A 23407-nucleotide genomic window follows, 5' to 3' on the forward strand; every position below is an offset into this window, starting at 1 on the left:
AGCATGGTCACCAGCAAGGACTGGGAAGAAATGATGATCCCCAAATTCACAGGAAAACTTTTAGCTGACCCTGTGGTGTAAATAGCGTGCTCATGTAAGGATGGAATTTCAGCTAGTAATGCTCTTCTTTTATGGATAAAGATGTGGAAGTCTGTAAAAGGGAACTATGTTGCTCAAGGAGACATCCAGAAGGTCTCCTGACTCTGTCCACTCTTATTGCTACAACATGCCTCATTTGTCATTTTGGCTTTTATTCATGTTTCTGTCTCCCTAATAATTATTTTACTGAAAACACTCCAAATTTCATTATACCATCCTCAAGCTTTTTGGGGGGGGGGTACCGGGCATTGAACTCAGGACCTTGCGCTTGCGAGGCAGGCACAGTGCCACTGAGCTACATCCCTGGCCCCTATCCTCAAGTTTTGTAGTTAAAGGCCCACTATCCTCTTGCTGTTTTGTGTGCCAAGAGTAACCAGACAGTGCCAATATACAAATATATTGTAGGTGCATGGATTATCTGGGGTGGTGGCAGCCCTTTTCTGGCTTCTGCAGGCTGAACTTCTAGGCACCTGCTCCCTTCATTGGTCGGCGCAGAGCTCTGGTGTTCAGGTGTCTTCTGATGTCAGGACTCCCAAGGAATTGGGCTGGGACATTTCTGAGGAAAACGGTGTTTGGGGTCACCCCAGTCAGTTCTGTGGACCAAGACAAATCACCTTTTCTATACTTCACATTCTTCATATGTAAATGGGGATAATATTAAGATTTTGTAAAGAATAAATAACACTGTCCATCTACCTAGCTGTGTGCCTTCATATGATACTGCCTCAAAAAGTGCTAATTATTTGCCTTGTCCTTTACCTTCTTATCCATGTATGTTGGTCATGGCATATTTGATAGATCAACTAACTTTTTCTGCAATGGAGAGAAGTTCATCTAAACGAGTAAAATATGATAGTTGAAAATCTTTGTCTATAGAAAATAGATTTTTGAGAAAGTGGAAGTAAATAAAGGGCTGAGTATGGTGGTACATGCCTGAATTCTAGCACTCTGGGAGGCTAAAACAGGTGGATCTCTAATTCGAGCCCAGCCTGGGAAATTTAGCAACTTAGTGAGACCCTTTCTCAAAATAAAAAACATTTAGAAGAGGCTGTAGCTATATCTCAGTGTGAAGGCCCTAGGTTCAATACCTGGTACAAAGAAAAGAGAGAAAACTTTGCATAGTTCCTCTCTGCTCCTACTCCGTTTCCATCACAAGTGCATCTATACTCAAGAAAAGACACAAACATCCTGAAGTAAGAGCTTTTGATGTCTCATACAGCTCCTTCCACCAAGGTAACCTAGAACCCCCACGGAGCTGCTACTCTGCTCTGTTTGTAAGGCAGAGAATACCAGGGTAATTGTTCAGATTCTACTATCTTCTAAATTAGTGCTCAGCCCAGAATTGTATCAAACAGCTCTCTAACCTCAAGGCATTCTTCCCAAGGAAGTTGAAGAATGTTAGCTTTTAAAAAACCTGGAATGTGTGAGATTTGGGAGTAAGGACAATCACGCTGAGGCCCGCCCAGGGGAAGGAAGTAGAGGGAGGAAATGGGGAAGATACAGAGAGCATGGTTCTTTTCTTCCCTAGTAAATGGCTCCCTTTTAACAACTGTGAGCTAAAACATAAAATATAGCAGGAGGCAGTGTCCTATGTGTACATGATTAGGTAGAGACAATGTACAGTCACAAGCATACATGTTGTTAGTGAATTCTTTATTTTCCTCTCCTTGAGCATAGTGACAGCGCCTGAGACATAGGTGAATGGACTCTGACTTTGCACCCTGGTTGTAATGGGAAGAGCAAAGCTTTGGAAACAGACCTGCCATCAAACCTCAGCTATGTTATCAACAGGCTGTGTGGTTTTGGTCAAGTTATCTCAGTTCAGTTTCTTCATCTACAAATGACTGTTCTGAGAATTAAATGAGAGAATATGTAAAACTCCTCAGCACTGTGCCTTCTCATAAATGTTGGTTGTTTCCTTGTTAACACCCACAGCAGTATTTCTGGACATTTCTTTTGTTACTGCTCTCCAAAAGAGGTGTTCTAGATACATTTTTTTAAAGTAAAATAGCTATTTATTCAGCTTCTTGTCATGCCAAAATGTTCTGTGCATATACCACTATAATTAGCATACCCTCTGTAAGGCAAAGTTGTACATCAAATTATATTTCATATTACCTGATTATATAAAAATGTAAAATGAAAAATCAATTCCTTTTAACATTCTTAACAATTCAGTAAGAGATGTGAGGCACAAAATCTTAGTAAAATATGACACAAGAAGAGCAGTGATACAAATCTCACTTAAATTTAACTTGTCATAATTTGTTATTAATATAAAAAGACAACAAACTTTTAAAACATTGTATTTACTAAGATTCTGGCCATAGCTTTATGTAACAAGATATAGCATACCAGGCCTGCCACTTAACTGGTTTATAAGTCTCAGCTTCAATACAAAGCTGTTTAAAAACAGAAAATAAAAACCTCCTTTTTGCATGCTAAATATCTTGGCAAAGGTGCCATTAAGCATAGTAATGAACTTAAGACATCAAGAGTAAAGAGTTAACAAAAGCTAAACATGGCAGCCTAAACAACATTCATACAAAAAAGTAAAGTAACTATCAGTGTTAAATTAAATTTTCCTGCCTGGTTAAAACTCAACTACATAAAACATGCATTTTAGAATCTTTAGCTATTAAGTTCAAAAAGTACCAGTGTCTATAATGAAACAACTCCTCTCCAAAGCCAAAGTATAGTAAAAAGTTAATTCAAATGATATAACACATTCCAAAGTTAAAAAACATTCAGCTGTTATTGATGTGGAGGTAACCCCAGAGCTTCGGGGTTTTCTCACGCTGCAAAGGGCTGTTTCTCTGGTTCACTCAAAGCAGCATGTGACAAAGTCCACAGATGTCATTAAACTCAGTAAAGGGTAAGACTGCTGGTTCCCAGCTCTGACCTCCCCAGTAAGCATGGCTACTGTGTCCATGAAAGTAGGGTGTGTGAGGACCAAAGGCACACTATTCTGCTAGCTAAAGAGAAAGCAAACCACCCCTCCCTCCACCCAAAAAGCTCCTTTCCGAGCTAAATAAAAGTATGCGGGGGGGGGGGGGGTTATACCTATCTACAAAGTAAGGAATTCAAAATATTAATGTAACCCCTACTTTAAAAAATTTAACTAGAGTCATCTGGCCATTTCTGATTACATTTTAAAGATGTATCCAGTTTCAATTTCTATTGATTTATCACTAGATACTTCTAGTAAAAAATAATTGCTTTATCCCCAAATATCTTAACCACTAGTATGACTACAGTGTATTATCTCCCAAGGTTATCATGCACTGGAGGAGAAAAAGTAGATATTCAGGCAGCAAGCAACAATTATGGCCCTTTCACATAGTGGCATCTGAGTGGCTATTGAACAGTCGAAGAACAATTCTAAAAACAAGAAAATTTATGCATTTTAGTAAATATATCATAATTTTCACAGTTGAAATTTCCTTAGATGTTACACTTTCTCCTTGGGAATCCTGGTTTATGTTAATGTTATGGTGAGTCAGGACTTGAATTAGCAGGCTTTTGTTTCTTCTTCCTACTGTGTTTCTTATGTTTCTTTTTCTTTTTCTTTTTTTCTGTTGTTTTTTCTCATTCTTCACTGCTTTTCTTCTTTTTTTGCTAGTATCTCTTCAATATAATCTGATTCTGACAAGGACTCAGATGATAAAGGTTTATTTTCAGATGATAAAGGATACATCTTTCTTTTTTTGCTAAGTCCTTTAATGTTCTTTTCTTTCTCAGTTGCATCCTTTGACTTCCTTTTCTTTTTTATTTATTTATTTTTTATTTTTTAATATTTGAAAACTTTATTTTCTCAAATGAGCACCAACACAGATTGGAAATATGACAGAAACAATGCACTTTTCTCTATGGTAATACTGAATCACTATGTACAAATACAGGAAAAGGTGAAGACAAATTATTCAAAAACAATTACCTTTATTATTGAAGCAAATTGACCTGAAAAATGCCATCAAAGAAAACACAAACAAACAAAAACCAAACCCAAACCCTACAAATACAATTTGTAAACACAAGCATAAACAGACAGATTCTATATTATAAGACAGTCTCTGCAGGTTGGGAAAAAGGAATCAACTCCCAGTTTCTCCAAAAGGTTCTAGAAAACATGGGCAAGAAGACCTGGGTAATAAGAGAATAGCTTGTTTCTTCTCAGCTTTCTCTTACTCCCAGTAGATTTCATGACTGTGTTTTAATTTTTAAAAAGTCAATCATTTATTTCCTGTACCTATAGGACTAGCATTTCTCATTTTAGGCAGATTCTTTTAAAATACATAAATTGATTGTGTTCAAGATTTGATTTCCCAGCCTCTTCCTGAACCTGAGGCAATCTGACCCTAAAAAATAAAAAAAGCTGTTTACCTACAAGGTATGTGTATTATGTTATTAATGCTCTTTATCCCAGACCAGTTAATGTTCAACATCATTGGTTTCTAAAACAACTGGACCCCTGGGATACACGATTAATACACTCACATCTCAGTCAGAAGCACAGATTTGACTCTGCTTGAACTTCACAGGTCTCCATTCCAATCTGTAAAAGTTAAGCACTCAAAGAAAGAAAAAAGAACAAACTGGCAACAGCTCCATGCTCAGGAAAACAAGCCTTGTGGCTTGTGCTGTTGGTCCACTCAGAAACAAAAAAATACCAGAAAGAAAGAAGAAAAACCTTACTTGCCCTAGGTGCAAACTGTAGGTATAGTGTCTCCAGTAGAAAATAAAGCAGGAGGCACAAACCAAAGTGCTTTCACTCGCAGGCACGCGTGCGCACACACCCACACTTAAAAACAAGATTTTAATTTGTTGAAACTTCTTCCAACAAGAGTAATTACCCTAGATCGTTACTATTAAATTTACTTGGTTTTATTTACTTTCTTTTCTAGCCAATGCTACCGCAAGAAAATATTTCAGTTCTCAACTGGTAATTTACTGCAGTCTGTTCCACTGGAGCGAGGGCGGGGGGTGGATATGCAGATAGGGATTGCTTTAAAGCCTTGATTCAGATGAAAATGACAGAGATCTTTAAAAAATCAAAAGTATATTGATGATTACTGTTTCCCTTAAACTACACTTCAAGAAATGCAGAGGAAATCATAGAATTTAAAATGAAAATAAAAAGTTCTCTCAGGGGATCTGAGAAAACAGCACCAAATATATTATTTAAAAAATTAAATATTATTTACAAAAGTATATTTCACAAGCAACTGTTTTATATATATCTATCTACTTGAAAATCTTATTATAAAGGGGACACCTCTTTCGCACACACTGATCTGCCAGTAGAGACGTGCTGTGTCCTATCTACATGATCTTATGGTCATAGGTGCTGGGGTTGCACTCTGTCAGGCCAAGCTGAGAACATGTGGGCATCGAGTTTGGCTGTGTTTGATTCAAGTCAAATCAACCCATCAGCAGCCTGAGACTACTAATCCGGGGGGGGGGGCGCTGGGTGTACTCCAGGGTAGCCACGGCCATATGACCTAGGGTGACACAAGGGAGATAGAACTCAAGTCTGCCAGCTGGGCTTCAGCTCGAAGCGAAGGCATTGCTGGCTGAGGTGTAGAGCTTCACGCCTTCCCTTTCTCACTTCTCCCTTCCCCTTCCCTGCTCCTGGCACCCTGCCCTAGTGTAAGCAACAGACTCCAATTCCCTGAACCCATTGAGGAGGCGGTGTGAATGAATGAGGTCTTTGGTTATGCTCTGAGTCAATAATTTGGTGAGGAAATTAAAAAGAATAAACCAAATGAGTCCATGCGTTGATGTATCTCCATTGCTCAGATGTGGTCTCTCCAATACTACTAAATGTTAGAATGACAAGCCGTAAATGGAGTTAACTTTATAAGAAGCACTTTTGGTTTCACTGACACAAAGGGAAGCCTAATGAGTTTTGTTTATCTTTTTCTTTTTTCTCTCATAGCTATGGAAAACTAACACTCATTCCCTTGCACCAAGTATGATGCCATGCACCCATTGGATGCTCAGCGGACAGTAACTGAAACAACCAGAACAGGAGTCTGCTGGAGCATGCTCTGACCCAGGCCCCATGTCTAAGGAAGAACAGCGGCACATTGGTCTCCTTCTCTGCCCCCTGACAATCTAGGGCACCCATGTCCAGTTTCTATGTCACCACATTCCAATTGTAGTTTTAGAGACAAAACATCTATCTAGATTGGTCCCCCTCCCCTTTTTTTTTTAATGAAGCAGACTCTTAATAGCCAGGACACTGTCTAGGCAAAAGGTCTAATCAAACCCATAAATGAAGGCCACTTCCTTTAAGACGGACAAAGAGGGGAAATCCATGATTTCTCTGCTGGAGAGCCAGTTTAGGAATGTGAAAGTTAAAAAATGTTTATTGAGAACTTGGGCCTGGAAGCCAGGGGACAATGTCTTTCCTTGGAAGCAGAAATTAAATACTTCTGAACCTTCCAGTCTGTCTTGCAATAAAGTAGGGAGAACCAGGGCCACTAAAGCACTGGGAAGTACAGGAAGTCAATTTCTAGGAACCCCTTGTTTTGTGGAGGAGAGGCAGTCCACTGCTGGACATGGGTCACCCTGCTTTCTGCCATTCTGCCATCTGCTACTGGCAGGGCAGGGCATGCCAGTGTCCAATTTCCCATTCTGCAGTCGGCACGTGGACACAAAGAGGCATTTCCACCATAGACTCACTCACGGCTTATGGTAATTCGGTTTTGCTACAGATGTGATTCTGAAAATGTCCTGGATTGGCTGATTTAATCTTGGTTAATTGATTTTTTGCAGATTCTTATCTCCATGAACTCACTCTTTTTTCTTTTGAGACCTCTAAGGCTGAATTTTCCTATAGGATCAGCCTACTTGCAGAATGAGATGCTAAGAATTACCCAACACACACATATCTTAATGTTTTCAGTCTATGAAATGAAATTAACTCAGTGAAATGAATTTTGGTCATGCACTGTATATTGGCTGAATTGTCGTAGAATAGACTTCACAGTGTTGATTAAATGTAACAAACTCTTCTTTCTCTCAAGCCTTACAGGGATTTTTTTCTCCACTTCCTTAATGCAATGAAGCTTGGATGGGAGGTGGGGGCAGAGGATAATAGTGGAATCTGTAACCCCCCCACTACTTGACCGAAAGAACAGATCTCTTGCCATAGAAGACATTCAGATCCAGAACAACGAGGGCCATGAGGAATCCACTGTCTGGATTATCACTAGGCTCAAAGCCTTGGGTCTGGTTTTTCATGGTCTATAATAATGGAACTGGACAAAAGCAGTTGAAGCACAATGAACAAAGGATAGCTGACCCTACTGATAACTGAAGAAGGAATATGCACTAATCTGATCTATTCCCCTCATGGTTCCTCCTAATCCCTCCCCCTGCCCCATCACTCTTATTAAGGAAAAGAAAGGTAGACATTTGGAATTACTAACCAGTTCTATGTCTTGGAGTTCTGGCTCAATATCTGAGCCATTCTTCAGGAGCTCCCAAGCTGCAACACTCCCTTATGTCCTGCTCTCCTCAATTTCTGATTTTACTTAGTTGATGGTCAAAGCCTTTGGGATATATCCATTGTGCACTCATTGCAAATGACAGTTCCCTCTCCCCTCATCTTCAGTGGCTAAGGAGGCAAAGATGATTACCCAGAGGCTGTGTGAGGCATCAGAGTCATCAAAACCCACCTTGGCTTCACCTACCTCACTCCCTGCTACCCAGAGTTTCCCTAACTCAGCCAGAGAGAACCAGACCCTCTGCCCCATCAGCTAGCATTAGGGCCCCTTCTGTGATCATCTGCTGTCCTGGCACATCGGGTGTCAGGAAGAGAGCCTTCTGATCAGAGAGAATGTAGTCATGAGGTATTTTTTTTCTCTTTGTCCTTTTAGACAAGTCGAATATTTCAAGCCTAAGTTACCAGGGTTCCAGGAGCAATGCAGTTCTGTCCCTACTTCTACCCTCCTGCCCCTGCCCACCCCCAGAACCTCAGGGATCCCCTTTTCCTTCTCCCTCATGCCCATGTGCCACTACTCTCCTGACAAGAGGCCATCAGGCAGCTCTTGCAGGGCCCTTGGGCTCTTTGCGAGGTGGGCTGCTGCCAACGGTCAAGGATCTGTTCCTTTAGTTGTTTTGTTTTCAGCAAACACTAGAACAGAGATAGAAGCCAGCATCAACCCACACACAGATACAAAGCAAAGAGACAGAGAGACAGCAATTTAGAGGCCGGTCACCAGAAAGATGTTATCAGGGTGGGAGGATGCCGCAGATGGCAAGGCCCCCAAATGGATGGGACCAAGTGTTCAGTCACTTTCTCATGCTTGGGTAGAATGTTCAGTTGGATGGCATTCACGTGGACACTGGGTTGGGTGGCTGCTGCCTGCTCAGTCCCAGCCATTGTCCTTGATCATGTGTGCTAGTTCAATGATGTATTTGCCTTCTTTATATTTCTGGCTGTTTTCAAAAGCATGTTCATATTTACATCCCAGAGTGGTTTTGCAGTTTTCGCAGTAAATGTCTGCAACTGCATGTAGTCCTGTTAGCAATAATCGCTCTTCTGCAGGCCCACAGCCCACATTAACTACTGAATTAAACAGATATGCTTGTCCTTGACTTCCTTGGAATGACTTGGAAATTAGTTCATCATGATTGGCCAGGTGAGCCCTGCAGTGAATGTAACTGTAGGTCCGATGGCAGGAGAGCAGATATGCCTGGAAAGTCTTGGATCTTGTCATCTTTACCATTGGTGCCGCTGAGTGTGGGGTGAACTCAGGGGCCACCCATGAGGAGCTCCCACAGGATGGGTCACACAGGAAACACAGGTAAAGGCTGTGGTTTGGTAGGGGGTGGTATGGGGCAGGCTCCACAAACTGGTGACGTTTTCAGAGCAAGGAGGCAGGAGAACTATAAGTTCAAAGTCAGCCAGTAGTGACACTGTCTCAAAGAGAAAGCAAAGGTAAGATTTTATTTTCCTCTGCTGACCAATTCTCCACCCCTTGAGTAAGATACAATCACTATTGAGAATGCATGTCATAAAGAAGCCAGTACTCCACACTACTGGTCCCCAAGTGAGCCATGACACCAGTTCCACCTGGCTTGATGTGGCATTTCACCAGAGGATAGATAAAAGATTTCAAGAAGGGCTGGGGATTTAGCTCAGTGGTTCCAGCGCCTGCCTTGCAAGTGCAAGGTCCAGAGTTTGATCCCCGGTACCAAAAAAAAAAAAAAAAGATTTCAAGAAGATATGCATAAAGCAAGAGATCTGGTTTCTGTCATGACAAAGTAGAATCAGTCTCATAAAGGGTTGGCCAACTGTAATTGTTGATTACTTAGAAAATAAGTCAATGGTTAGGGGAGAAGAGTAAATCAGAAAGAATATACATGGTTCTCTTCAAAGTGAGGCAAGATAATTTTTAAATTATTTTTTGTTTCTCTCCTTTCCTTCAAACTCTACTAAAGCAGCTAGCAGGCTATTTTTCTTGCCTCAGCATCTGGGAACCTAAGCACATTATTCCCTTTCTAACTTCTTTTCAAGAGCCTAAAACCACTAAAGTGTATTAGTTTAAGAAGAGTGTTTTCTAGGAGCAAGGAGAGTAGCTTGGTGGAAGAACATTTGCTTAGTATCCACAAGTGCTATGAAGGAAGACAGAGACACAAGGAAATGAGAGACAGCAAGAGAAAGACAAAGAGACAAAGAGGGGGAGAAGGAAAGGGAATGGAAGGAAGAGAAGGAAGGAAGAAAAGAAGAAAGAGAAAAAGAAGAGTGATTTCTCCTAAAGTGAACCTATACTGGGAGGGAGGGATAAGAGTCTGTGAATTCTGCCTACCACAAAGAACTGAGACCCACCTCCCCACGGGGGCAGCAAAGCAAGGATGTGGTGGGACCACAGGGGACTAACCACATGAGGCAGCAAAGAAGTGAGATCCTGGCCAGGTCTAGTGCATAAAAATGCAACACATGTGGCACATCTAGACTCTGATTCACACATGCTACATATACACCCTAAAGCAACACACCAGTAGAAGCAACAGTCAGCAGAACTGGAAGAACATGCAAGCTGGGTGGATCAAAAAGGAGGGAATGGAATTCCAGAATGGGAGTTCCAATCCAATGAGATAGGGGCTTAGAACTGAAGTCAAATATTAGTGGAAAAATGCAATATATAGGACACATCTAGACTCTGATTCATACATGCTACATAGACAGGATAGATATTTAATATGGTATTTTCTACCTAGTGGGTGTGCTATACCATCATCACCTTCATTATACTATTCATATATATATGTTTTTGGGTTTTTTCTTGTACTGGGGATGGAATTTAGGACCTTGCGCTTGCCAGCCAAGTGCTGTGCAGCTGAGCTACATCCCCGGCCAACTATTCATGTATTTTAAACATAGTATTCTAAATGTTTTGACTTATTTTCCAAGAAAGTATATATTTTATGAATTTATATGTTTCTTAAACAGTTAATAAATGAGTATTTGACTTTACATGAATTGAAATAAAACCACAGAGGTGACATCTTTGAATCAACACATTTCCATATCAGTACTCAAACTATGGGTGATCTAAGACAAAATTATGAAATATTTAATATTTTCCTACCCTGATCCCTGAGCCATTCCCATCCAAACCAATCAAGGCTCTCAAAAACACTTTTTGCTTATGAAGTGGCTCCTTGATAATACTATCCTGGGCATTTTCATTGCCTTAGAGAATCCTGAAAGATGTAAGTGCAAAATATTGAAGTAAGCCCTCCTACTGGAAAAATGTGGGAACTCATGGACTATAGAGAAAAAACAGGGGCAACATGGCTTGTGAGTGAGATGGTTTGTGTTTGTGAGTGAGATGGTTTTTAAGCAAGTACTCTTTCACTGGAAGCCCTCCTATCATCCCAGTTTGCCTCCCTTTGCCAGTGTCTTGACCAACAATGGCCACTCACTCCTTGCATTAGAATCACGCAGACCCACACGGAGGAAGGGAAAGATGGCATTCCAAGAAAGAAAAGGAAAAAAGAGAAAGGAAATGGAAACACACAAGGAGCAACAGACTTGAACAGAACTTTACTGAATTAGAAGTAGAATTCTCTCTACCCAGAATGGCTATTTGTCTCAGAAAAACACAGATAAACAAGAAACTTTGCACCAAGTTATTTTTTGAGCTCAAGTTTCACATCTTAGGTTTATTCTGAACAACAAATCTCTTGGGAGTTTTCCAGCCAATTCAGCTTTGACAAGATGCATTCTGTGGAGAGAGCAAGGACTTCCTTCTTTCTAATACCAAGCCCTTGAGATGATTAATAAACTCTTCAAAGAACAGTGAGTCATGCTTAAAATCCATTTTATAAATGCAAAATACCTGACAATGAGTGACAACAATGTCTAAACATCTGTGTCTGAGGCATATTTCAAGGAAGTTCAAAGGGATCCTTCATGTCTTTAGTCATGTTCCGGCCTGCTTCTGGAAAGACTGTTTTTCATTAATTCAGGTGCAGCCTGTGCTCCAGGGCAGAATTCTAGTAAACTATCCCCTGTGAAGCCTTATCTCATGACCCATTTCTTCTCTTCAAGCCCTATTCAGGCAGCTAGAAGCTTCTGTGTGTCCTGTGTCTGCATTTGTGACTCTGAGAAGAATATCTACATCCTGACTTCTTTCCCAGAGCTAATGGGACATTTTCCTCTCAATCTCCAAGCCCATCACTCAGCCCACCCGATATGTGTCATATCCTTGCCGAGTCTATGCAACAAAATTACATGATATAGAAACTATGTATCCTTTAAGTGTTTTTATGACTCTTTTCTGAGGACAATTCATTTAATGGTGACTAGAATTATTAATGAAGAAGGTGCAAGCCATGTGAACTAAAACTTAAAAAAAATTTTATCACTATGAGATTTTAAGTTTCTATATAAGTAATACATACTTATTTAACATATAAAATATTTGAATTATAAGGAAGAGTAATAAATCAACTAATAAAACATAAGAAATAAAATAAAATATCAGTTGGTGTCACATTCATGAGATAATCACCATTATAGTTACCATTATTCCATGTTTCTCTTTATGCATATATGCACATATAGCTAATTTCATACTAGTTCATATCATGCATGAAATTCTTATGATAGATGCATTTTAGCAAAACAATGGACCTTTTTGTTGTATTTATTCCTTTACTTTGTATGTTTTTATTCCTTTGCTTTCTCCTTTTGTCCCTTCGCAGAATAACTCACCCTATCCTGCTCTTTTTTCTCTTTATTAATAATCTATAGATACTCCTATATTTTGCCTCCCTGCTTGTGTTGTTGTATATACACACATAATGGGAAGGAAGTTTGTCATAATTTGTTCTGTAAAAATCAATTCTCTGAAACTTGCGTTTCTCATTTAATGATTCCTTCATGGGAAGCTCTACAAATCAATGGTACAGAACCCAATTTGTTCATTCTAATAAAGCACCCTTACTATTTTCCATAGTTTAAATGTACTGTAATATTCAAGACTTTCTTACCAATGAATGTATGCTGTTTCCAGTCACTTAACCAGCCCAGTAGTGGAAAGGTAATCTTAACTCCACAATACTATAGCACTTTCTCCCCATCATTGTGGACCTGTGACAGTAATTTTCTGTTTCTCCTGTGTACTTCTGTCATGTAACTTGAATGGATCCTACTAAAAGTCTTTTGGAGATCATTGGTCTTTTGCAAATCTCACAAAAGTGATAAAATGTCTCCTAAGAACTGTAATTACATTTTGAAAATTTGCATATAGTTTTAAGGCCTATGACCTAGATGACAAACATCTGAGCTTGAGAAAAAATTCAGACAGCAAAGAATATTTTCTCATGACTTCGAACATCCCTCAGAGCTCCAAACCTTTTCCTTCTGATGATGACCTGCAAGAGAATACGGATGGATACAAAGTAAAGGCAGGCAGCTGAGAAGGTGAAGTCACTCCACAACACACTGTTCCCACACTTAGCCTTCCCTGTACAAGTACAAGGTGCCTTACAGGACACTTTGCTGCTTTACATCCTGCTGTGTGAATTGGAGGGTTACTGTGGAGGTGATTGCTGCCCTCCATGTGACATAATTATTATTATTATTATTTTTAAATTCTTTTATTGGTACATTGTAGGTATACAACACAATTACATTTCTCATTGGGAATTGTACCTTTACATAATGCATCTTGGTTCTTATTTATTCCCCATCCTAGCCCTCCCTTCATGCCCTCCACCCTTCCCTATTTACAAAGACTTTATTTCCATTTTTTCCATTTCTCAGCATTTTTCCTTTCCCTTCTTTCCTTTCCCCTGCCCCTCCCACTACCCCTACCCCTTTGGACCTTTTCTTCCTATTTTACATTTTCCATTATTCATTGTAATCATTGGTACATTTTAGGTATACAATATAATGACATTCATCATCGGAAATTTGCACCTTTACATAATCTCTCTTGGTTCTTATTATTCACCCTTGCCCAGCCCTCCCTTCAACCCCTCCATTCCTTCCTACTTACAAAGATTTTGCTCCTATTTTTCCATTTTCTCATATTAATCCCATTCCCTTCTATCTTTTCCCCTAGCCCTCCCACTTCTTTCCCCTTTGCCCCTTTTCTTCCTATTTCACATTACCTATTATACATTTTAGTCCTTATTTGCACTTTCAGTTTCTCACACCAGAGGAACTATTCAGTATTTATAAATGTGTGTCCTATTTATTTCACTTAAGAGTATCACCTCAATGTGCATCCATTTAGCTATAAATGTCTCTAATTTCTCATTTTTTATGGCTGAGTAGTACTCCATTTTATAAAATAACCACATTTTCTTTATCCAGTCTCCAGTTGATGGACATTTGGGCTGCTTCCAAGTTTTAGCTATCACAAACTGTTGCTGCTATGAACATGGGTGCACATTTATCACTGTGGTATGATTCTTTTAATTCTTTGGGGAAGATCCCCAGCAGTGGAATAGTGGGGTCAAATGGGACTTCCAGTCCTAGTTCTTTGAGGTATCTCCATACTGATTTCCACAGTGGTTGCATCAGTCTACACTCCCACCAGCAGTGGAGCAGGGTTCCTCTTTCCCCACAGCCCCGCCAGCATTTGTTATTGGTTGATTTCATGATAGCAGCCATTCTTTCTGGAGTGAAGTGGAATCTCAGCGTTGTTTTCATTTGCATCTCTTGAATGACCAGTGATGTTGAACATTTTTTCATGTATTTATTTGCTATTTCTACTTCTTTGTGTGAGAAATGTCTGTTCATTTCAGATGCCCATTTTTGGATTGGGTCTTTAAATTTGGGAGATCTGATCTTTTTAAATTCTTTATAGATTCGAGATAGTAGACCTTTGTCTGAGGAAGAGCAGGTGAAGATTTTTTCCCACATTGTGGGTTGTCTCTTCACACTGCTGGTGGTTTCTCTTGCTGCGCAGAAGCCTTTTAATAAGAAGAGAGATGTGACATAATTATTAAGTGCTTATCATTCATATGTCACTTGACTCTCAAAAGCTACTATTTGCCCTTTTTTATTGGTTGGTTAATTTGTTAGTTGCTTGGGTTTGTTTTTGTATTGTTTTTCCCCCCATTAAGTTTATTGGTACATTTTAGTTATAAAATACAGTTACATACATCATTGGGATCTTGTACCATTACCTGAGTATCTTGGTTCTTATTTTTTTCCCCTTCCCCTGCCCTCCCTTCACCCCCCCACACTTCATTATTTGCAGACTTTGTTTCCATTTTTTTCCTATTCTCATATTTTTTCTTTTCCTTTTTTTCCTTTCCCCTAACCCTCCCATTTCCCCTGCTCCTTTAGACCTTTTCTTCCTATTACACAATATCAATTATACATTTTTAAAATTACAATATCAAGATCTAGGAGACATTACCACAGATTTTACAGCATATAAAAGGATATAGAAAGCATATTACAGAAATCTTTTTTGAAATAAATTTGACAACTTCTAAGAAGTACCTTGGAAGACAAATTAATGAAACTAACTCTGGAGGAAATATAAAATTCGAATGGCACCTATTAAAGAAAGTATATTCCTAGCTTGAAAACCTACCTATATGACAACAACAGGCTCATAAACATTTTAACTGATAAATTATATCAAACAATTAAAGCAGAAAAAAGAAGGAACACTTCTCCCCTCATTTTAGGAACTCAACATTGTGCTAATCCTAAAGCTGGATAAAGATAAAAGAAGAAAATAGTATGAACATAGATAGAAATTTGTTTAACAAAACAAACTCTTAGAAGTCAGATCTGGCAGTATGTAGAAAGTGGTTTTATTATAGGGATGGCAGTGTTGGTTCAGCATTGGAAGATAAACCCCTAAAAGTCATCATTTAAACAGAGGAAACGAAAAAGCCATATGATCCTGTCACTAGTTGGAGAAAAAGTATTGGACTAAATTCTACAGCTGTTCATAGTAAAAGCTATCAGGGGACTAGAAGTAGAACAGAACCTTTTCAACAGATTAAAGACATGTACTCCATACTTCCAGCAAAAATGCCTTATGTGAATGGAGAAGATGCAATGCTTTCTCCCTAAGGTGGGGAACAAGGGCAGATATGCCTACTCATCATCTGTCCATTAAACTTTGAAACATAGGCCCCACCAAAATAATCTGGCAATAAAATGACACAACTAGGATAGGATTGGCATGGCAGAAGCAAAATCTTTATATGTAGATGAAATGATCATCTACAGAGAAAATACTAAGAAATCTCTAGGAGCCCCTAGAACTTGTATTTGAATTTAGCAGGATTAGAAAACACAAGGTATATATAAAAATTCAGGTCTGGGTATAATTGCTATAAATGAAGAATTTGATATTGAAATTTAAAAGTTATGTAGGAGTACAAAGAACCTAGAAAAAGAAAAAGAAAAAAAGAACAGTGTTGGAAGATGTTTAGTACCTAATTGTAAGACTTCCTCTAAAGCTACAGCAATCAAGGCAGTATTGGTGTAAGGAAAGACATATAGATCATTGGAATAAAACAGAGAATCTAGAAATAGAACCACACATACATGGTCCACTGAGTTTTGAAAGCATTTTATAGAATATAAACTCGATTCAAGAGCTGAGGAAAAGATAGTGTTTTCAGACAATGGCACTAGAACACCTGGTATCCGTATACAAAAAATTATCCTCAACCCTTTATTTCCATACATGAAGATAACTTGAAGGGATCTGTGAACCTAAATATGAAAGCCTAAAAGTATAAAACTTTAAGAAGAAATTATAAGGGAAAATGTTTATGAATTTGCGGTAGGCAAGAATTTCCTAGGATACAAAAAACATGATGTATAAAGAAAAAAATTGATAACTGAGATTCCATCAAAATTTAGAACTTTAAATGACACCGTTAAAATGAAAAGTGTCCTTAAACAGACCGTATTTACAATGCATATAACCTATGACCAGAATATATAAAGAACTCTTAGAGCTCATTAACAGACAACCCAATTAAAAAGTAGACACAAGAAGATGATAAATAGCCAGTACAGCACGAGGAAAGGTGTGCAACACTAGAATCAGAAAAATACTAATCAGTATAATAACAAGATTGCATTATAAACTCATTAGGGAGATGAAGTTAAAAGTTGTAAAAGACTTGACATGACTTTTTCTTTTTGTTGGATTCTCCCCCTTTGCATTTAATTTCTTGTCGGGCCCAATGGATTCATTCTGCTGGGTTTCCTGGGGTTGTGATCCTCATTGTCTGTTCCTAGGATATTGTCTAAAATTTTTGGAGTGCCAGTTTGGTATTCATGAAGTTCCTAAGGTGCTCTTTATCATGAAAGTATCTTATTTCTCCATCAATTTTGAAAGACTGTTTTGCAGGCTACATCAATTTGGGTTGGAGGCTGTTTTCCTTTAGGGCTTGAAATACATCACTCCAAGCTCTTCTTGCCTTGAGGGTTTGCACTGAGAAGTCTGCTGTGATTCTGATGGGCTTTCTTTTGTATGTGATTGGTTTCTTTTCTCTAACTGCTTGTAGAATTTTATTCTTCTGTTGGGTTTCTGGAATCCTGACTATTATATGCCTATGTGTAGATTTTTTTTTGATCAAGGCTAGTTGGAGTCCTATGTACCTCACTTATCTGTACGTCAAGTTCTTTTCCCCTGCTTGGGAAGTTTTCTGCCATCACTTCTGTGAACTGTTCTTTTATGTCATCTTCACTCTCTCCTGTTTCTTCACTGACTCCAATCAGTCTTATGTTATTCTTTGCATCATCTAGCAGCTGCTGGATTGATTTCTCATATTCCCTTACAATTTTAAAGCAATTTTTTTTCCTGGTCACTAATTTCAATTTTATCTTCTATATCTGAAATTCTGTCCTCACATTGGTTCATTCTGCTGCGTAGATTTTCAATGGAGTTTTTCATCTCCTGGAAATCTGTTTGCATCTGTTTTATGGATTTCCTTTGTTTCCTATGTTGGGATTCCATCATGTTCCTCAGCTCCTCTATTTTTTTTATCTGTGTCCTCTCTAGATTTATTAATCATGTCTTGCACTATGGGCACAATCTTTGCTGTTATCTGAGAAATTATTTCTGATTTCATTTTTTCCAGCTCTTCTTTTGTTGCCAGTTCAGAGAGTCCAGGTGGTTGAATATCAGATTGTTCCATCTTGTTTCCCTTTGGGGTTGCCGTAGGTGATCTGGAAGTCTGTTTTTGAGGCCTGTTTATGTGTCTCCTCATTTCCACGGTGTGTGTGGGGGGGTTGCTGCTGGCACCCGTGTGGTTCACCTCCTCTGCCCTAGGAGTGGTGGAATGGAGGCAGGAAGCCTCCTGCTGGGTGCTAGGATTGGCTCACCTCCTCTGCCCTAGGACCCGTCTGTATTATTTTTGTTTTTGAGACAGGGTGTCTCTGTGTACTCTAGGCTAGCCTTGAGCTGCTATGTAGCAAGGCTGATCTCAAAGTTCCAATCTTCCTGCCTTAGCCTCCCAAGTTCTGGGATTATAGGCATGCACCACCATTCTTTGTTACTGTTGTCTTGGTTCTTATGGAGATAATGGATATTGTTGTACGCAGTGAGAGAGAACCAACCAGAGACCGATATTAAATCCACACAGGAGTTTATTACCGGCCGGGACCCAAGCCGAGCATCAGACTTGAACCTCGACTGGGGGTTGACAAACATGTTGTATACACCTTGGAGGCCAACAGTTTCTAGGCCCTCTATGGGATAGAACTAGTAAAGCAAGCAAAAGGTACAGAAGCAGAACGTCCTGCTGTTAGAACATTTGTAAAACAATAGTTGATTAATTGTTGTTTCTAAGAGACTCTCTAAGGGGAGGAGGTTTCTAAGCTTCCTCCTTCTGAGTTCATCTAAAGGGCAGGCAGGTGGGTCAAGCAGCAATATGGAGTCTGTCTTGCTAACAAGGGTCCTTCAGATATATGATTCTTTGGGTGATGTGTGTGATTTAAGTCCCCTGTACCTTTTATATTTGTTTGTTAGGGCAGTGATTCAAAGGCAGAAATCAGTCCCAAACTCCAGAAAAGAGTAGCTTCCATATGGTAAAAAGAACATTGTATCTTACGCTTAACCTGAGAGATGAGAGATCAGAAGCCTTTTTGAGTACCAGCCCTGGTTTATGTAGTAACTATAAAGAAATAGGTTGGAATTGTGAGGTTAGGGAAATGGCCTCATGTGCCACCTCTCCTGCATCTGTTTCCTCTTTGTTGCTATGGTCTAAAGGTCAGAGGCTACCGAAGACCATAAGGCATCAGGGACAAACAAAGTAAGATGTCTCTTGACCAGATATAGTCAGCTACTGAACCAGGGCTGGAAATTTAACATCCAGTGACATATATGGTGTCACATTTGGGACAAGTACTCTTGCCTTAAGCAATACATAGTTTTAAATCATACGTATCCTTTTGTTTAAGTGATAGACAGATTGGCTTGTTACTTTGCTTTTAAGAATCCATAAAGGGAGAAAATACAACCTACATAGGTCTGAGGTGGCACAGTGCAATGGAAACTAAAGCCTGTTGTCCTGAATAGATGAGGTTTTAAAGGGGAACAATGAACTGATTATGTGTGATAGGAGAGGACCCCTAAAGTAAGTAGGTAGGTACCAAAAAGTACAGCCTCAGCCAGGGCTGGGTATGAGGAAAGAAGCTGGTTGTGTGCAGAGGCTGAAACAAGGAGAGAGTAAGGACCATGCAAATTCTCTTGATCCACATACATTGGTTACCTTGGGCACCAAACTAGTAAGAATGGGAAATTCAGGGAGAGCCTTTTTTTTCCCCCTTCAGGTACCAGACATTGAACCCCGGGACTTCACACTGTGCTACATCTCCATGCTTTTTTATTTTGAGCCAGAGTCTCTTTGTGTCACTCATTTGCCCAGCCTAGGCTCAAATTTGTAACTCTCCTGTCTCAGCTTTCCAGAGTGCTGGGATTATAGTCATGCACCATCTGTTGGGCTTTTTTTCTGGTGCTGGGGATTAAATACAGGGCCTTGCACTGAAGTATATCCTCAGCCCTTTTTACTTTTTATTTTAAGACAGGATCTTTCTTAGTTGCCCAGGCTGGCCTGGAACCTCCCAGTTCTCCTCCCTCAACCTCTTGGGTAGCTGGGGTTACTGGCCTGAGCCACAACACCCAGTGGGAAAACCATTTTAAGGAAAGTAAGTGAGTATCATGTACTGTTTGTTCACAGCAGAATATTTCAATTTCCCAAAATCTTGTGTTGGAAGATGGCACTCATGAAAGGAGCCATTGATTGGGTTTTATTGAGTCAACCGAACATTCCTGTAAGATTGGTACCAAAAAGTAAACCCAAATTCCCTGCTGTAATCATTCCACGGGGAATCCCAATGTTTTGATATTTCATATTGCTCTCATATTATTTGACTTACCCCTTTATTTTTCTCTCCGAAGAATCTGCACAGTGAGCAAATGCTGTAATTTCAGCTGAAAATCCTCTTAGTCCTCTTATTATCATTGGCACCTCAGCTGCAGTGTTTGGCTGGGTTTCAGTAATGACAGGGATCCTTTCAAATTTTAACCTTCTCCCTATTACCCAAGAATACCAAGGCTTGGCTGGCTTTGGCCCCTCCTCAAAGTTTTGTCACCTTTTCAGCTTTTAGCATGGCACGTCCAGTGGCTCATCCTTTGACTTGAGAGGGAGCTCAAGCCTAGAAAAGTTTGTGAAAGTGTCAAATAGAGATGTTGGAAAAGATAAGAACTTGACATGAATAAACACATGCTGTATGGCACTAGGTCAGATGCTTCATACACATTGTATCATTTAAGTTCATAAAAACACTAAAATGCTATTATTGTTTCCATTTTGCAGATGAGGAACTTGAATTTCAGAATCTTAATTACATGCTGTGGTCAACCAGCTAGCTAAAGAACTGGAACACTTTTAGGTAAAATTTTTCTTGATATATAATACACACAGGGGAAAACAGAGAAGTGATACATAGTAGACATACAGAATTGATATATAAAATACATAGATAAAAGTGTACCTGTCATAAATGTTCATCTCTGGATTTTCATAAAGTGAATATGCCCTTATAACTGTAAATGAGTCATTTTATTTATCTAGTGATTTGCTTCAGGAGTTTTAAGAATTTTCTGTGGTTTTTCTAACTATTGGCTACTAATGAAAACTTATTAGAGGATGTCTCAGGAAAGAAAGCAATTTCCAGCTTTCATCAAGAAGGAATTCTGTCCATCTGGCACCAACCTAATACCAGTCATTGCATAATTAGGGAATTTCTGCACCTTTTTCTGGAACAACTGTCATCTTTTTTTTCCCACTGGCCAAAAAGATCTCAGCTTGCTACTGTGTGACAGCTGAAATATACTTTACTCCTATCATGACACACAAATATCCAGAAATTAAAGAATGGTGTGTGCTCTTTTAACAAACTCTTTAATGTTTTAACTTTATTTGATCTCTCAGTCTAAATCTGTCTGTTTCTCCCAATGGTCATACTTCCCACACCAGAACCAAAAGTCCAAGAGGGACCAAGGGTTTCATTATTTTGTTGACTTGGGCATCCCAGAGCCAGACCAGGGCCTGGTGTAGGAGAGATGCATAGATATTTGATGAAGGAGTAAATGAGTAAAGAGTATTTTCCCTCATCCAAGTCTCAAAATACTTTACTTAACACTTTATTTTGACACTCATTCTGTTATCATGGAGGATGGAGTCTGGACAGGTTTCTAGGTTCTTGTGCGCAATGAACAAGGAATTAGACATGGCATGCAATGATAAGGAAAAAGCAGCAGAGTTTATTAAGGTGGTAGCGTGCTCAGAATGAGCAGGCTCCTGTTTGCAAAATGGAAATAGCATCAGTGCTGAGGGTTTAAGGTGTCAGAATTTAAAATGTTCTGCCAGTTTTTGGGTGTCTCTTGTTGGGGTCTTGCAGAGCATGATTTTTCACATGGCTTCCAGGGTGCTGAGTCATGTCAGGTGTGTCTATTGCTCATGTCCTTTTCCATAATTCATCCTGTTATACTTGTATGTAGGAGATGCTGTCCATATGCATGAGCCAGCAGTAGACTCCAGGCGAAGGAAGGTTACTGCCAGCTGATCTGGAGTACATATGTCCTCTTTTTGAATTTTGGGATTTTTCCTGACAGGCTTCTTTTGCTTATCCCTGCCTTTGTGTAATAAGCCTTAGGAAGGAGGGCAGTGGTTATTCCTAGGGTGTTGCTCAGATTCAAGAGAGTGGAGGAGAGTGGTCTAGCAGTGAGTAGAAGAGAAAAGCCTTATAGTCCCCAGTTTTACTCCCTATATTATTCTTCCTCTTTAACTCATCACCAACCACCACCTTTAATCAATTTTTCAGTTCTGTTATCTTATGTGTAATCATGATAATCTTAATTCTTTTTTCCCTAGTTCCATCTACTCTAGAAGTTTAACATCTCATCCTTACTTTCATTCTCTGTAAGAAGAATGTTCTCAGAATTTTTTTTCTACCTTCTTCTTTTTATATACCATTCTCTTTCTCAAAAATTGATGCATAAAGTAAAAGAAGCTAATTCAAGGTAGGGTTATTACAAGTTATTCTTACTTCCTTCTTTGTGTCTATGTACTTTCTGAATTTTATAGATTAAGTTTTGTTTGTTTTTGAAACAGGGTCTTGCTGTATAGTCCAGCCTGTGTTCGAAGTCACCATCCTCTGCCTCAATCTCCTGAGTACAAAACTAAAATGTGCATTATTTTCAAGAGTAATATCAGTGTCTAAACATTAATTCCACAAATATTTTCCAACAGTGTGTCAAGCATGGTTTAGATTCTAACAACACAGTATTCTCAAGGACCCCACAGTGTAACAGGGGCTCAAGAGGTAAACCAGTAATTGCAATCTTAATGATGTATGCTGGGTGTGCTTCCCCCAGGGGCCTTACAGGAGCAATGACAATAGAGTCAAGGATCCTGGAAAGCACAGAGGTGGGTACCAGCTGGGTCAGGAAGATGACCTTTAGATCAGGAAAGGTTTCCTACAGGAAACCTAAGAGGTTACTTAAACCAGATGAGAGGGTAGAAAAGAGGCAGCAGGTGAGCAAGGAGAAGCTGGCAGAGATAAGAGAGTATGCAAAGCTCACAAGAAGGGCCGGAGATGTAGCTCAGTGGCACAGCACCTGCCTGGTAAGCACAAGGTTCTGAGTTTGATCCACAGTATCAAAGAAAAAAAAAACACTACAAAGCCCACAAGAAGTATGGCATGTCCTGTGTACATTATGGCTGGAGCAGAGGGAAGGGTGTGTGTGTGTGTGTGTGTGTGTGTGTGTGTGTGTGTGTGAGGTAAGGGGGTTGCCTCTAGGGACAGAATGGAATGCAGGAGATGAGCTCCAATTCAATCCTCACAGCACCAGGAGCCACTGAAGAATTTAAGCAGGGGAAAGACATAATCAATTTTGTAATTAGAAATACCATTCTGATCACCTTATAGAGACTAGAGAAAAAGACAAAGGTGGAGCCCAGTTTATAAAGATCAAACTTCTTAGCTTGGCAAAACTCTTGTAATCTGGCCCCTCCTTCCTTTTCCAACCTCTTCTTCAACAGTTCTCTTCTGCAAAAACTGCCATCTTTTCCATGCTTTCCTTAGTTCTTCCAAAGAACTTTCTCTTTGGCCTCCTTCTTGATCTCCTAATTTTAATAACCCTCTATCTGATGCATACTCCCAACCATTGTCCCATGTCCCTTTCCTTCCTAGGAATTGTGATTTTTGCTGTTTATCTTCTTATAGTTTCAGTTACCCCACAGAGAAAAGCAGAATCCAAGATATGTTTGTTTCAATTGATGA

General features: G+C 39.5%; 1 pseudogene; it reads right to left on the reverse strand.

Annotated features, from left to right (window-relative positions):
- Positions 1–8380: 8380 nt before the first annotated feature.
- Positions 8381–8837, reverse strand: LOC101699728 (protein yippee-like 2 pseudogene; annotated as a pseudogene).
- Positions 8838–23407: the final 14570 nt, after the last annotated feature.

Source organism: Heterocephalus glaber, unplaced genomic scaffold (genome assembly GCF_053883595.1).
Source record: "Heterocephalus glaber isolate CG9 unplaced genomic scaffold, H.glaber_assembly_v1.0 deba00001429, whole genome shotgun sequence".
Classification (NCBI taxonomy): domain Eukaryota; kingdom Metazoa; phylum Chordata; class Mammalia; order Rodentia; family Bathyergidae; genus Heterocephalus; species Heterocephalus glaber.